Source organism: Hakea prostrata, chromosome 1 (assembly GCF_041222555.1).
Source record: "Hakea prostrata isolate BN-2017 chromosome 1, UWA_Hpros_2, whole genome shotgun sequence".
Classification (NCBI taxonomy): domain Eukaryota; kingdom Viridiplantae; phylum Streptophyta; class Magnoliopsida; order Proteales; family Proteaceae; genus Hakea; species Hakea prostrata.
Window position 1 is genome coordinate 33,431,605 of NC_142600.1, and position 14,870 is coordinate 33,446,474.

Below are 14,870 nucleotides of genomic sequence, written 5' to 3' on the forward strand. Positions count from 1 at the left end.
TCTTCAAATAGGCAATAGCTAGGGAAAAAGTTGGTAGAACAATTGAAAGTAGTAATAAATTTATGAACAAATAATAAGTTAAATTCTCAGTCAGGTGAATATAGAATTGATGATAATGATTAGGAGGGGGTAAGGGTGACAGTTCTTGTGCCTGTGACGTTGGCATGGGACCCATTGGCAAGGGTGACAATGCATGAAGATGGATGGAAAGAAGAGAAGGCACTGAAACTACCTGTCATACGGTTAGATATTCCTGAATCAATAACCAAAGGGCAGGTTGTGGATGAAAGACATGCAGTAGTGGCATTACCTGTTTGGACAAAAGTAGGCATGGGTGACTGTGAGTCTGTGACTGAGCTGCCTGAAACTGTGTAATCGTGGGTAGTCTGCCTTTGACATCTCAACTGTCCAATGCAGTAATTTAGCAATCTATGACAGATGGATTTCCATGCAACTTCAAACAGAAATGCTGAATGTGTCCAGGTTTTCCACAAGGATGGCAGGTTTTGGTTTGCCTTGAATTCTCAGTACTAGCATTCTTTCTTGTTCCTTGTCCTACTGAAGAACCATGACTGGGTTTAAATGTTTCAACTTGCAAGAGCAGACTTATCTTCTGGTGTTGTATCATGAGAGTAATTAAAAGAACTCTTTTTGAAATAAAAGACTAACTTATCTATCCTACTTTAAAGAAAAGGCTCCTAAGGACTCAAGAACTCAACTAACAAATCAACGAAGACTTTTAGATGAGACTGGACTCCAAGAATTAAATTCCAGCAGATACTTCGGGCTGAAATTGACCAAATTACCCCGTTTAGGGTTAGGCCAGCCCTAGATGCACCACCTTGGTGAGGCCTTGAGGCAGGGGGTCACTCTGATTCACATCCCAGCTCAACCCTAACCCTCCCTAGGCCCAACCGCAGGCTTCTCTTTTCATCATAGGGTAAGTCTAGGTATCTCTAACTATCACATGATTCTTTGTTATAACCCTAACGTCATCGATCCAATTTTATCCCCAGCCCATCTACGTCTTGTTAACTGAACTTCTGCCAAAACCATGACCATCCCAAATTTCACCCTCAAAATAAAATCTTTAATTCTCTGGTTTTTCTTTTTTAATTTGCTAGTTCATGTTAGGACAGGATCTTGAAGTGACATTAATTTTAGGGAAATAATTGCACATCTCAAAACCCTAAAATCTCTAGATTACATCATATGGTAGTTAGAAACCGTAACCAAAATAATGGTCTTCAGAGGGATTGAGGATCATGCAGAAGCAATGAAGATGTTTGAATGGATGTAAGCCCAAAACCTAAAACTAGTAACTAAGTATGTTTCAGAAAATTCTCATTAGTCTTCTTCTGATTTCTAAACTGAGGACGTATGGTAGTTCTGTGCTTAGGTTGATCATCAGAATATATACTGTCACTAGCATATTCTTTCTTTTATCTTCCATGTTAATCTCTGGTTGGATGGTGCCCCGTGATCTGATCTCTTCCCATGCCTGCACAGCTGGGTCCTAAGTTCATGAAGGAGAAGGGAGTGAAGCATGTCACTTTTTCAACTGCAGATGGAGCATTGGAAGCAGCTCCTGCGGTGAGACTTCTCTTGGATGTGCTCTATTTATGTGTTATCCTGTGATGTTATTCATTATTATGCTGCTTTTTATTTAATCATTTCGTACTAGTAGTCTAGGAACCATCTCGAAGACTTTGCAGTCACTTTTTGACATTTTGTACCTAGTTGTTGTTTTAGTTATTTATTTACTTATTTGTTTATTTTAATATCATTAGGTGGAGAATTATTCCGAATAATACTAAGAATGTTGTCTTTCAATTCAGATTCTGACATAATTATTGGTATCATTCGAAAAAATTTGACGTGGACAAATAATTCAGTAATTACTCGAACAATTAAATAACTATGTGTACTATATAGGTAAGATAAGTCGAGGTTTGAACTTTAAAATATCAGAATTGAGTATTTTATACAGTTAAGTGATTTCTGGAGACATGTTTTATGTTGGAGATGTGTATCGAATGGAGCAAAAAGACCCCTTTTTTTTGGGTATGAATGGAGCTAATACACTTGGTCATGGTAAACATAGTCATGAAAATATAAATTTAGTATAAAAACAATGAAAATAAGTAGTATATAATGTCGGTAAAGATCCCAAGCACTGAAAAGTACTGAGATTTTTTTTGTTTTGGGGGGGGGGGGTTAAAAGGGGGGGGGAAGGGAAGCCAAAGCCTTATTGAAAGTGGCTTTTCCAAACGTTCAGATCACAAACTCAGAATCGACTCGTCTTCTCAATACACTCATTCAATCGACTTTTCTTCTCGATCTACTCATTCAATGGAGCAGCTGCAACCCTTGCGATAGTAGCCCTCAGCCCTTACGATAGCAGCTGCATCTTTTTTTTACTTGCTTCCTCCAAGACCTGTGATAGCAGCAGCAACAGCTCTGTTCTACATTTGTATGAGAAAACTAAGACTCAACAGCTCCTCTTTCCTCTGTTTTGTACTCAACAACCCAAGGTATTGTTTAAGACTTTCGGTCTTCTTCCCCCCCTTCCCCTTTTTTTTTTTTTTTTTGGGGGGGGGGGTTAGGCTGGTGTTCTTTTCTACTTCCTTCTTCAAGTATTGTAATTTTAAACAATTATTCTTCTTTAATTCAAATATACACACTTTCTTCGTCTTCCTTTATGGCAAATCCAAGTAATACTTTTTCCTCTTTTCTTCTACTTCTTTATTGTCAATGTATTATTCTTGTTCTTCTTTATTGTTAATCTATTATACTCTCTCTCTCTCTCTCTCTCTCTTTCAGATTATGTTATGTTATTTTTTTTCCCATTGTGTTTTGTATTCTTAATTTTGTATATGGATTACTGTATACTGATTTTATTTATTTATTTTTGGTTACACCTCCAAGTGCTAACTACTTCGATTTTCCTTTCAATTGTTGTAGACTTAATAGTTGCAAGTACCAATGGGAGGATTGTGTTGTTAATTGCTATTGTATATGTGTGCTATTATGATATGAACTTATTATATTTGTCTTTTTATGATAATCTTTCATAATTATGGTTCTTTAAAATTTATTTAGATTATAATAAAACTATATCAATTTTTAGTATACTATCTGTGCCACACAAAGTAGTTGTATTAAAAACATGTATACAAAAAACACCTTGGTTGCCATATTGCCACCTTCTCCAACCTCTTTGGTTGCCTTATCACCTTGACAACTATGGAGAGTACTCCCCCCCAAAAAAAAAAAAATGGAAATACATGGAAATTTAACATGTGACCAGTCTAGCCATGTTTTAGATTTTCATTTTATCAAATTGCCTTACTTCCCTTCCAAGTGGCAAATCTTGGTGCTAGGCTGTAGAAACCCTCTAGGCATACTGTGTAAGGGATAATGGATGCAAAACCATGAACAGAGAAGAACGCAAGGAAAGCACATACGGGGAATTTAACATGATTTGGCAAAACCCTGCCTACGTCCACCATAGAGAAAAAGAGTTCCACTATTTCAGAAAACCTCACACCACTCTCACACCCACAAAGTATAACCCTTTGCTTGCTCCCAATCATTATCCTCAGAATGGGTTCTCTACAGGGATTGATGCCTATAGGTTATCCCACATAGACTATTTATAGGGAAACTTAAAACTCTAATCCCAATGTAATTATAGTTTTACCCAAACCCTGTTTCAATTACAAATACAATCAAAACTATAATTACATCGACCCATATAATTCAAGACACCCAAACCCTACATACTGTTTATACTTTATAGAGAAATCTTTGCCATTTTAACTATGATCGAATATTCCCCAGAGGGTGTGAAAGGGAAAAATGGTAATGAATTCAAGGCCAAAATTACATAAAAAAATTCACCCCAAGTTAAAAAGATAGTTCACCCTTTCCCTTCAGTTATCCAATTCCACACCCTAGGTAGAAGGTGATTCAATTTGGCAATACACAAGTTTGTGCATGCCTTCTTTTCGCTTCATGTTTTCTAATCCAAGAGAACGATTTGCATGATTTTTCGTTCATTTGTTATTCTTTTGGTCCTACATGGGGATAGCAGACGCTATTTTGGACCTTGTGAGTAGTGGAACAACACTGTGTGAAAATAATCTGAAAGAAATTGAAGGGGGAGTTGTTTTAGAAAGCCAGGTATATTCTTCTAATCCTTGGAACCCATGTAGTGGTAGAATCAAGCCTACAAGAAAGCAACTGAAATCTAGTATTGTATATGTTCATATTTAGTGTTGTAACAATTCACATTCACAACTAAAATGCGTACGGCTGTTCTCCAGGCTGTTCTTATTGCGAGCAAGAAATCGTCAGTTCACTGTGGGTAGCTTTTGCCACTCAAGATAATTTATTTTTCTCCATTTCAATTTTCTGTGTTTACTTATGCTTTTAATGGCAGGTAGGTGCTAACATGAGGGGAACTAGTGAAGAGGAAGTGGCTAAGAGAATTGTAAACCAGACATCATTAACTGGGTTGCGGGTGAGGTTTCAGAATTCAAGATACTAAACATGCTCCACCCCCTCCTTTCACCCCTTACCCTTCGGTCGTTCACACTTACATTCTTGGGCTAGTCTGTTTGTCCTACTTGGAGGGCAGCATTAATTATTCAGGAGATGCTTCTTTATGTGCTTTTGAATCTACTCTTATGACAAAATTGAGGACAAAAACTAATTAAGAATTGTCTAGATGTCCTTTGTCTATTATTACGAATCCATCAACTCTATGCTAAAATGAGCAAGTGCTTATTTGGGAAGCAGAAGTTGAATACTTGGGGCACCTTGTCTCAGCTCGTGGGCTAGAAATGGACCAAGAAAAAATAAAGGCAATCTTAGAGTGGCCCATTCCAAGGACCATCAAGGAAATCAGGGGTTTTTTAGTGCTGACTAGATATTATCGCCGGTTTGTGAAGTCCTATGCACAAGTGGCCGCTTCATTAACCGATTTACTAAAAAAGGGGGAGTTTTAATTGGAACCCAACAGCGGAGCAGGCATTTCAAACTCTCAAGAACCGACTAACTCAAGCTCCTGTTTTGGCACTACCAGACTTTTCCAAGGATTTTACGGTGGAGACAGATGCCTCGGGTGTGAGTGTTGGAGCCGTGCTTACCCAAGAAGGACACCCCATCGCCTTCTACAGCAAAAAGCTCTCCCCTAGGTTGCAAGCTATGCCAACTTACAATAAAGAAATGCTGGCCATCACCCTTGCTGTAGCACGATGGCGCCAGTACCTTCTCGGTCAACGATTCTATATTCTTATAGAATCAACGGGGTTTAAAGGAACTTCAATCCTAAATTATTCAGACTCCTGAGCAATAGATCTGGCTTGTCAAGTTATTAGGGTTCGATTTTGAAATCCGTTACAAACCAGGAAGGGAAAATCAAGCAGCCGATTCTCTCTCTCGAGTTCTTGAAGCCTCACTTGCCGTTCTTCTCACAGTGGCCCCATCTCCTTCATTTTTAGAAGGATTAAAGAAGGAGGTTGCTGCCTCAGTTGAGCTTCAAGAAATTATTTCGGTGATCTCCGGTGGGACTACCTGCTCTTCCGAATATAAGTTTCAAGATGGCTGTTTGCAAAATAAAATAACCGCAAGCGCACAGTATCGTGTAGCTAACGGGTCGATCTCAGGGAGATATGCCACCTAGAATTCAACTTCTTAATAGTAATGCGAGAGTGGGGTGATTCAATTTTTGTTAACTAGTTACTTAAACTAAACCAACGATCCTAATCCATACATCTAATGCAATCGAATTGAAACGAAAAAAATAAAGCAAACATAACTAATGCATAAATAAAAGACAGGAAAAAAAATGCAGATGCAACACCACCCATTTCCAGAAACAGAGGCACGACTGTAGGCTTGCTCCGGTTATGTGGTCCGAGATAATGAATGAATAGGCAGAAAGTAAATAACAGAAAGTAAATAACAAAGCAATAAAAGGAAAATGAAGCCTTAACCAAAGAGAGGCACGACTGTAGGCATCTCTGATCAAGGATCCAGGGGAAGGGAGAACAATAAATAATGCTGAAAGTAAATCCTAAATTAAGAATATGGAAGGGTAGATAGAAGCGGGAATGGAGGGGGGAGAGAAGACTATTGAAGAATCTTACTTACTTGCATCTTCTAAACAAAACTTGAATAAACAATTCGAATCTCAACCAACCCTAACAACCAGATCTAGAATAAACTAGATCTGCAATTGCTAGACCCAGAGAGAAAGCGAATCCTCTTGAAACTTGAACTTGAACTTGAACTTGAAATTGCATTGATAAAACTAAAGGAATTACATTTGCATAAAATAAAAATTACATTCAATCTTCCTAAACATTCAATCTAAAAACTAGAACTAGAACCCACAAATTAATCAAAGAACTAGAGAAAACTAGAGCAAACTAAAGAGAATAGAAAGTGCAAGACTAAAGTAAAACTAAAGAGAAAATCAAGTGTGTTAGACCTAAGAGGGAGGTAATATTTATAGAAGAATGAGAATAATTTACAAACAAGGAAAAATAATGATAATAATAATAATAAGAGAAAAATAGAAAGAGAAAAAACAAATAAAGAAGGAGCAAAAAAAATTCGTTAGAAAGAAAGAGAGAAAGAGAGAGAGAGAGAGAGAGAGAGAGAGAGAGTAAGTGGAGAAATAAAATAAAATAAAATAAAAACTTGCTTTTGAAGTTCACGTGGAGACAAGGTGGAAGAAAGAAAGAAAAGTGGAAGAAGGAAAGAGAAAGAAAATAAAATAAAACAAGAAATATATATATATATATATTTTGTTAACAAAAATATAGGTGGGTTGGTTATTAAGGAAATAAGAAAGTAAATAAAATAGAAAGTGGGAAGAAAGAGAAATAAATAAAATCTAACAAAATAAAATATTCTAAAAAAATAGAAAATCCTAGTCTTTGACTACTTGTGGGCCCCATATAATTCTCAATTACAATAAACAAAAATAAAATAAAAATCCTAATCTAATTTTACAAGATATTCTGGAGTTTGCCCATAATTACATCTCTAGCCCATCATGCTCCAAATCAGGCCCACTTTCGCACTTGAGAATTTGAACGGACCTCTTGATGTGTAAAACCGCATGTTTAATACCCAAAACTCCAGATATTCGCTAAAGTCCTAGAAATTCATAAAATCTGCAAAAACAACATAAAACCCAAGGTAGCTCCACTCAAAGTGTTAAAAATGCATGATTTATGCCCTAAGATTTCACACATAAATGTGCTCATCAATGGCCTCTTGTACCACAACCATAGGTTAGTATTGCCATCTGATTCTCATTTCAAATCTTATTTTTTTACAGCAATTCCATGACTCTTTAATTGGCGGCCATTCGGGACATCTGCGAACCTTAAAGAGAATTAGTTCCAACGTTACTTGGAAGGCCATCCACTGAGATGTCAACACATATGTCCGTGCATGCTTAGTTTGCCAACAAAACAAGGTTCAAAACACCTCCCCTGCTAGTTTGTTGCAACCCCTGCTAATTCCCCAACAAGTTTGGGAGGATATTTCAGAAAATTCCCAAGAAAATTCTCATTAGTCTTCTTTTGATTTCTAAATTGAGGATGTATGGTAGTTCTGTGCTTAGGCTGATCATCAGAATATAGACTGTCACTAACATATTTTTTTTCCTAACTACTTGAGCAGGGGAATGAAGATTTGATCATAGTTCATGATGCACTTGAGTTTGGGGAATGCCGTTTATCTGTTGCAGTGAGTAGCTTAATTGCTATTGTGGTTTACAAAAAGTGGCACTGAGTCCTACCTATGGCAATCTAGTTTCTACTGTGCAAGTCTAATATATATATTTTTAATTATTATTATTATTTTTTTTTTGTTGGGAAATGAATTTAAGTCTGTTAGTTGTTTCATCAATTTTCAGATTCCTAAGTACGGAATTTTTGAGAATATAAATTCATTGAGCGAGCTAGCCCAAATGCCTCAATGAACTCATGAGAAGCCTTTGCGAGTTGTTACGGGTTTTACTTATGTATGTTAAACTGATGGCTCTATTATTGTTTTAAATTATCTAGTTGTTGTATTTTGATTTTTAAATACACTTGCTTATTAATCTCTGGTTAGATGGTGCTCTATGATCTGATCTTTTCCCATGCCTGCTGGGTCCTAAGTTCATGAAGGAGAAGGGAGTGAAGCTTGTCACCTTTTCAAGTGCAGATGGAGCATTGGAAGCAGCGCCTGCGGTGAGACTTCTCTTGGCTTTGCTCTATTTATGTGTTATCCTGTGATGTTCTTTATTATTATGCTGCCTTTTATTTACTCATTTCATACTAGTAGTCTAGGAACCATCTCGAAGAGTTTTCATGCAGTTTTCAATTAAAAAGGTTGCAGCATTTAGTCTCCTTTTAATTTCGCTCAATAGTAGTTTTTTTTTGTCCTTTCTTTTTATATTGTTAAAATATTAAAGATCTTTTAAATATTCTGCCTTTTAGCATTTGTACCCAAAAAAAAAACTATAGTTCCTTGCTTGACCATCATAAGGACTTGCATTCTGCCTTGGTTGCTCTTTCAAGGTAGACTTCCATCTACATTATTCTGATTAGCGAGTTTTCCAGGAAAATTTTATAGTCTCCCAAGTAGGGGGTTTCTTAGACTGGCACAAATATTTGGTACACGGCATATGGGTGGGGCTGAAATTTTATTGATAGGTAGACACTGGGGTTCTATAATAGTCAAGTTATAGAGAAAGCAGGGTTTCCTAGGTGGCAAAATAAAGTTGTAGAAATCAAGTGAACAACTTAATTTTTTCTTAACAGAAGGGGCAGTTGAAAATACCATGGTTATCAAGGCATTGGCCAAGACATCTAGGCGGGTTTTGACCCCTAGGTGCTGAGACGCTTTTTTAACATGCAAGATTTTGGCTGCTTTATTGCCTAGGTGCTGCCACCTTGTGTGTATGTTGCTGCTCAGGCGTTGAATCAGTCACTTTTTGACATTTTGTGTCTAGTTGTTTTATTATTTATTTATTTATTTATTTATTTTAACATCGTTAGGTGGAGAATTATTCCGAATAATGCTAAGAATTTTGTTTTACAATTCGGACTTTGACATAATTATTGGTATCATTTGGAAAAATTCGATGTAGAAGAATAATTCAGCAATTACTCGAACAATTAAACAACTATGTGTACCATATAGGTAAAGGTAAGTCAAGGTTTGAACTTTAAAGTATCAGAATTGAGTATCGCATACGATTAAGCGATTTATGGAGACATGTTCTACTTGTGCCACACAAAGTACTTGTATTAAAAAAATGTATACGAAAAAGCCTTGGTTGCCATATTGTCACCTTCCCCAACCTCTTTGGTCGCCTTATCAGCTTTACAACCATGGAGAATACCCCAAAAAAATGGAAATACATGGAAATTTAACATCTGACCAGTCTAGCTATGCTTAGATATTCATTTTATCAAATTTCCTTACCACCCTTCCAAGTGGCAAATCTTGGTGCCAGGCTGTAGAAACCCTCTAGGCATAACTGTTTATAGAGAAATATTTGCCATTTTAACTATGATCAGAATATTTCAAGAGAGTGTTAAAGGGAAACATAATAATGAATTCAAGGCCTAAGTTACATAAAAAATTCACCCCAAGATAAAAAGATGGGTCACCCTTTCCCTTAAGTTATCCAATTCCACACCCCAAGGAGAGGGTGATTCAATTTGGCAATACGCAAGTTTGTGCATGCCTCCTTTTCACTTCATGTTTTCTTACCCAAGAGAACGATTTTCATGACTTATTGTTCATTTGTGATTCTTTTTGTACGAGATGGGGATAGCAGATGCTATTTTGGATCTTGTGAGCAGTGGAACAACACTGCGTGAAAATAATCTGAAAGAAATTGAAGGTGGAGTTGTTTTAGAAAGCCAGGTATATTCTTCTAATCCTTGGAACCCATGTAGTGGTAGAGTCAAGCATACAAGAAAGCAACTGAAATCTAGTATATATTGTATATATATTCATTTTTAGTGTTGTAACAATTCACACTCACGACTAGAATGTGTACGGCTGTTCTCCAGACTGTTCTTATTGCGAGCAAGAAATCTCTGACCCAGCGTAATGGTGTTTTAGACATTACTCATGAGGTGCTTGAAAGACTGGAGGCTCATTTGAGAGCAGCTGGTCAGTTCACTGTGGGTAGCTTTTGCCACTCAAGATAATTTAATTTTCTCCATTGCAATTTTCTCTGTTTTCTTATTGCTTTTAATGGCAGGTAGTTGCTTACATGAGGGGAACTAGTGAAGAGGAAGTGGCTAAGAGTATTGTAAACCAGACATCATTAACTGGGTTGCAGGTGAGGTTTCAGAATTGAAGATACTAAACATGCTCCACCCCCTCCTTTCTAACCTTACCCTTCAGTCGTTCACACTTACATTTTTGGTTTAGTCTGTTTGTCCTACTTGGAGGGCAGCATTAATTATTCAAGGGATGCTTCTTTATGTGCTTTTGAATCTACTTGTATGACAAAATTGAGGACAAAAACTAAGAATTGTGTAGATGGCCTTTGTCTATTATGACTTTGTTTCTCTGATGTAATACATATATGCAGGGACCTACTATAAGTCCAGTCTTCTGTAAACGTGATGGTAAAATTGTTGTAGACTATTATGCGATCGTCATTTGTGTTCCAAAGAAGGAACTCTACAAAGCCGTTCAGCAAATGAGAGCTGTAAGAGAGACTCATTTTCCTTTCAATGTATCTACTAACCATTTTTGTAGCTGTTTGTTAACCTGGATCACATAATGCAGGGAACAATATTAGTCCTTATGTCTTGTGTCATACATCAGTAATTGTGTGTCCGTGTGGTACTCGTCAGTTTAAGTTTCACATTCTTGTCTCCTTTTGAAAGAATTTTTCAAGCTTTCTTGATTCAGTTGCGTCCCCTGGCCTCACTTGTGCAGGTTGGAGGCAGTGGAGTTTTGGTTTCTCCTTTGACTTATATTTTTGACGAAGAACCTCCAAGGTGGCGTGCACTTCTTACAAAGCTTGGGCTTTGATCTCTGGGAGATGTGCAACTGCTGTAGATGCACATTCTGTTTTGGTTTTAGTGCTTAATGTTTCCAGTTGAATGCTTCGGAGGATGACCAACACTCCTCCATTAGAGACATTTTATTTATCCCATTTGTTCGGGATTGGACATTGCTACTATTGGTAGCCAGAGATTTTATACTTCTCTGCATCATATCTCTTGCTCTTAATTTCTTTTGTTTCAGAAAGGGTTTTCTTCGGGTGGGTGGGGGGCGTGAGGGGTCCGATTGGTTAAGGTTGGAGGGGACGGTTGTCTACCTTGTGCTTACTAGAGGGCTTTCATTATTGCAAAATGTGTTTGAATCTGCTTTGTTTGGTACTAGGGCTTAGCTTGAAACTTGTGATCCAAACACAAACTGTAACATTAGTTTGTCTATCATATACATAATGGGTTTTGATTTTTGGATTGAATGGCAGATGCAGTAATTCCCTGTAGCCGATTCAAGGGTTTTGATGGTGATCTTGTAAGTGTTGTGGGTAAGGTTTCCATGGCGGCATATCTCCATGTACCTGTAGACAGGTTTCCCATTTTGGAAGCTCTGAAAGAGCATTCATGCTGACCATAGAAATGGCCTCACAGGCTGGCTGTATTTTTAATTTTTCCTCGTTGAGGCATGACTTGCCACCGTTCAAGATGAGCTAACCAGAGCCTTGTTGGATACTTTGGTCAAGTGATCCCCTCATTTGTTGAACAATCATGGGTACCGTTGGGCTTTGTTCTGTCAAAAGCACATCCAAACTGTACAAAGTAATTTATATTTTTCGTAAGCCAGAGTATACAAATTAATGCCATTACTGGATTTTGACCTTAATTTTTGTAGCTTCGTTTTGACATCCTCAGCTAAACCTAGGGATCGAAAAATACTCTCTATCAGGTAAATCTTGTTTCTTTGATCAAGTTCGATCAATGATATTCTTTTTGTTTTCTTTTTCGTTTCGTTTGTTCAACGATAAACCCTAATTTCTACTGTTGCATTTGGTTTTTGAGATATTGGGGGTTTTTGGGTTTTTGTTCGTAGTGTATCATTGAGATATTGACTCCCCATCAGTTTTTGCAGATTTTTTTTGTGGTTTTTAGCTTTTAGCTTTAGCTTCAAGGATTGACAACAATGTTGGATGTATGATGGTCCTATTAGGAGTTGCAGTCCTGACTGTTGTTGTAGGGCAGGTTATAAGGATGAAGAGAAGGCGAGCAGAAGAGGTGAGAATTAAGAGTGCTTGGGGATGGGAGAAGACTTCTGATGATATATTCATCTGCAAGAGAGCCTGTACTTCGAAGAGAATGCTGAAGAAGGTTGAAGGATTCTCTAAAGACACGAGTCCTGATACGTGCATTACCTTCTGTGGTGTATCACAGATCGATGCTTACAATGATGCTTGCAAGTGCATGGTATTATGTAGCTAATGGGTTGATTAAGGAGATATGCCATTTTAGAGTTATCAACCTCTTAATGATAACGCGAGAGTATATAAATATAAAATTTTTAACTTTTTAACTAATTAATTAAATTAATTTAGTAGATCTAAATGAGTGGTCACAACACATATATTTAATGCGATCGAGTTGAGAATAAAAATAAAATAGACAACTTAACCATTCATCATCTAAAAAAATTGCATAAATAAAAAATAGGAATAAAAAAATGCGAACAATAAATAAATAAAAAATAAAAGGAAGTGATTCGAATGTTAGCCCTAGATTGAGGGAAAGGGAATATAATTAGGATGACTTTGATCGTAAATATTTTGCCGGAGCTTAATATCGGAAGAACGGATATTAAAAAAAGAGTTTTTTACGTTTGAGTTCCTTTAGTGGACCATAAATTAATGTTGGGTCCCGTTAGTGCAATATATTACATACAGGTCTCAAGCAAACTAACGTTGTTGTTAGGAGTCCGGATCAGCTCCCCCGACGGTTTCTGACCACACAAAGCAGTGGGGCCCACGGTGAAAAATACTTTTTGGAAAAATACAAAATTTTTTTTTAAAATTTTACCTGTGGGCCCCACGTTTTGTGTGGTCAGGAACCCGTCGAGGAGCACTCTATGCTACCCCGACGGGGTGAGGATCCAGATTCTGTTGTTAGTTGCTATTAAGTATATTCAAATGTCAAATATGGCGGGACCAAAGTGCTCTCACGTTATTTAATATATTGTGTTATTATATTTTTTTATAAATATTTTTGAAATAGTAAAATTATCTAAATATCCTTAGGTGGTAATGGAAGAATCCCCTGCACGGCTGCACCCATCTTCTTCTATCTCTTGCTGGAAATCACCACACCCCTTTTCTTACTGAAGAGTGAAGAGTCTGAAGACTACCACCCCATTCCTGCCGCCGGAGACTCCACGCCTACCACTGACTTTTCCCCCTGCCAGAATTCACCCACTGACAAACCTACAATTGATGGAGATGGGAAACCGAGTAGAATGTTCAAACTGAAAAGGATTGATTGATTGGCCAGTATGGTTTTGTAATAAAATCACAAGATTTTCTTTATTTGCCTATTCCCATCTATATAAGCTTCCCTGCAATTTTCTGTTTGACTTGCGTCGTTCTTGCTGATAGTCTTGTAGAAGAGGACAAAAGAGATAACTAAAATGAGAAAGTTGGAAGGCCAGATTAAGAGAGAATGAGGCAAGTCAATTGTACCTTTCAATCAAAGTGCGTTGATTTGAAAATCTCTTCTGGGCAATTTGTCAAACACCACACCTGCTCCAACACGTTTCTTCGAAAGTTCAGCCGAAACCCCAAGGACCCAAAGATTACTGAAACATTGATGGAGATTTTTTGATGACTGAGCTTCTTCGTCCTTTCCAACTACTAAAAAGAAGAGCTTCCTCTCTGGGTTTCATGGTTCAAGTTCAGAATTCATGCCGTCAACCCTCCTGTGATTATCATTTGGGTTGATTTCAAAAAATCAAAATCGGTTGTGGCTGTTCTTTGCCCCTTGTCTGGGGCATTGACACCTTCAACTCTCTCTAGATCTTTCTTTCCATATGTTTGAATTCTTCCTATGTACCCAATTTCTTCTCTCTCTAATAACGATGGAAGTTCATGTATTAGACTTGGATGACTTTAGATGAACGGTACAAAATTCCTTCACGCGTGATAGAAAAAGCTCTCTTCTGTTTTATTTGCTTCTTTTTCCAATCAAATTATGCAAATGCCGTGTAAAAAACTTTTGTTATTTCAAAAGTGGGTACCATGTAATTTAGGCTATGACAGTGCGTGGATTCTAATTTCACTTCAATAATAGTGGATATCATATAAAAAACTCAGAGATTTTATTAATGTGGTACCCATACCATTGGAGAACACAATAATTTGATAAGACAAAGCGCTTAAAGCATCTCGTCCAATTAAACGAACATCTCTCAATGTATCAAATAGCATCACTCAAATGGTTTATGATCCAGTGTTACCATTTTTCACTTAGAATTAGTTTACACGACTCTTGATGGATCTTATAATTTTGAGGTTCAACATGACTTGGATGTCTCACAATGATTAGAAACTTTTTTTCTTCTTGGATCCAATGTATGTTCGTAATTCAATTAAAAGATGTAAATACGTTTTCAATAATATATGTGGCAACGTGAAAATCTCAATTATCAATTTAATCTTGGAGAATGTTGGATTGTGTTATTCCCAGATTGACATTGAGAGGGGGGCTGAATCAGTGTCTTCAAAAATTGACTTCAATGTGAAGCTTCTTTAATCTCGAAATAAGATTAATTAGAACATTCTCGTAGCTATCAACTGC

General features: G+C 37.1%; 1 pseudogene; it reads left to right on the plus strand.

The window, feature by feature from the left end:
* The first annotated feature begins 4,083 nt into the window (after positions 1-4,083).
* On the plus strand, positions 4,084-11,105 carry LOC149028790 (ATP phosphoribosyltransferase 2, chloroplastic-like; annotated as a pseudogene).
* Positions 11,106-14,870: the final 3,765 nt, after the last annotated feature.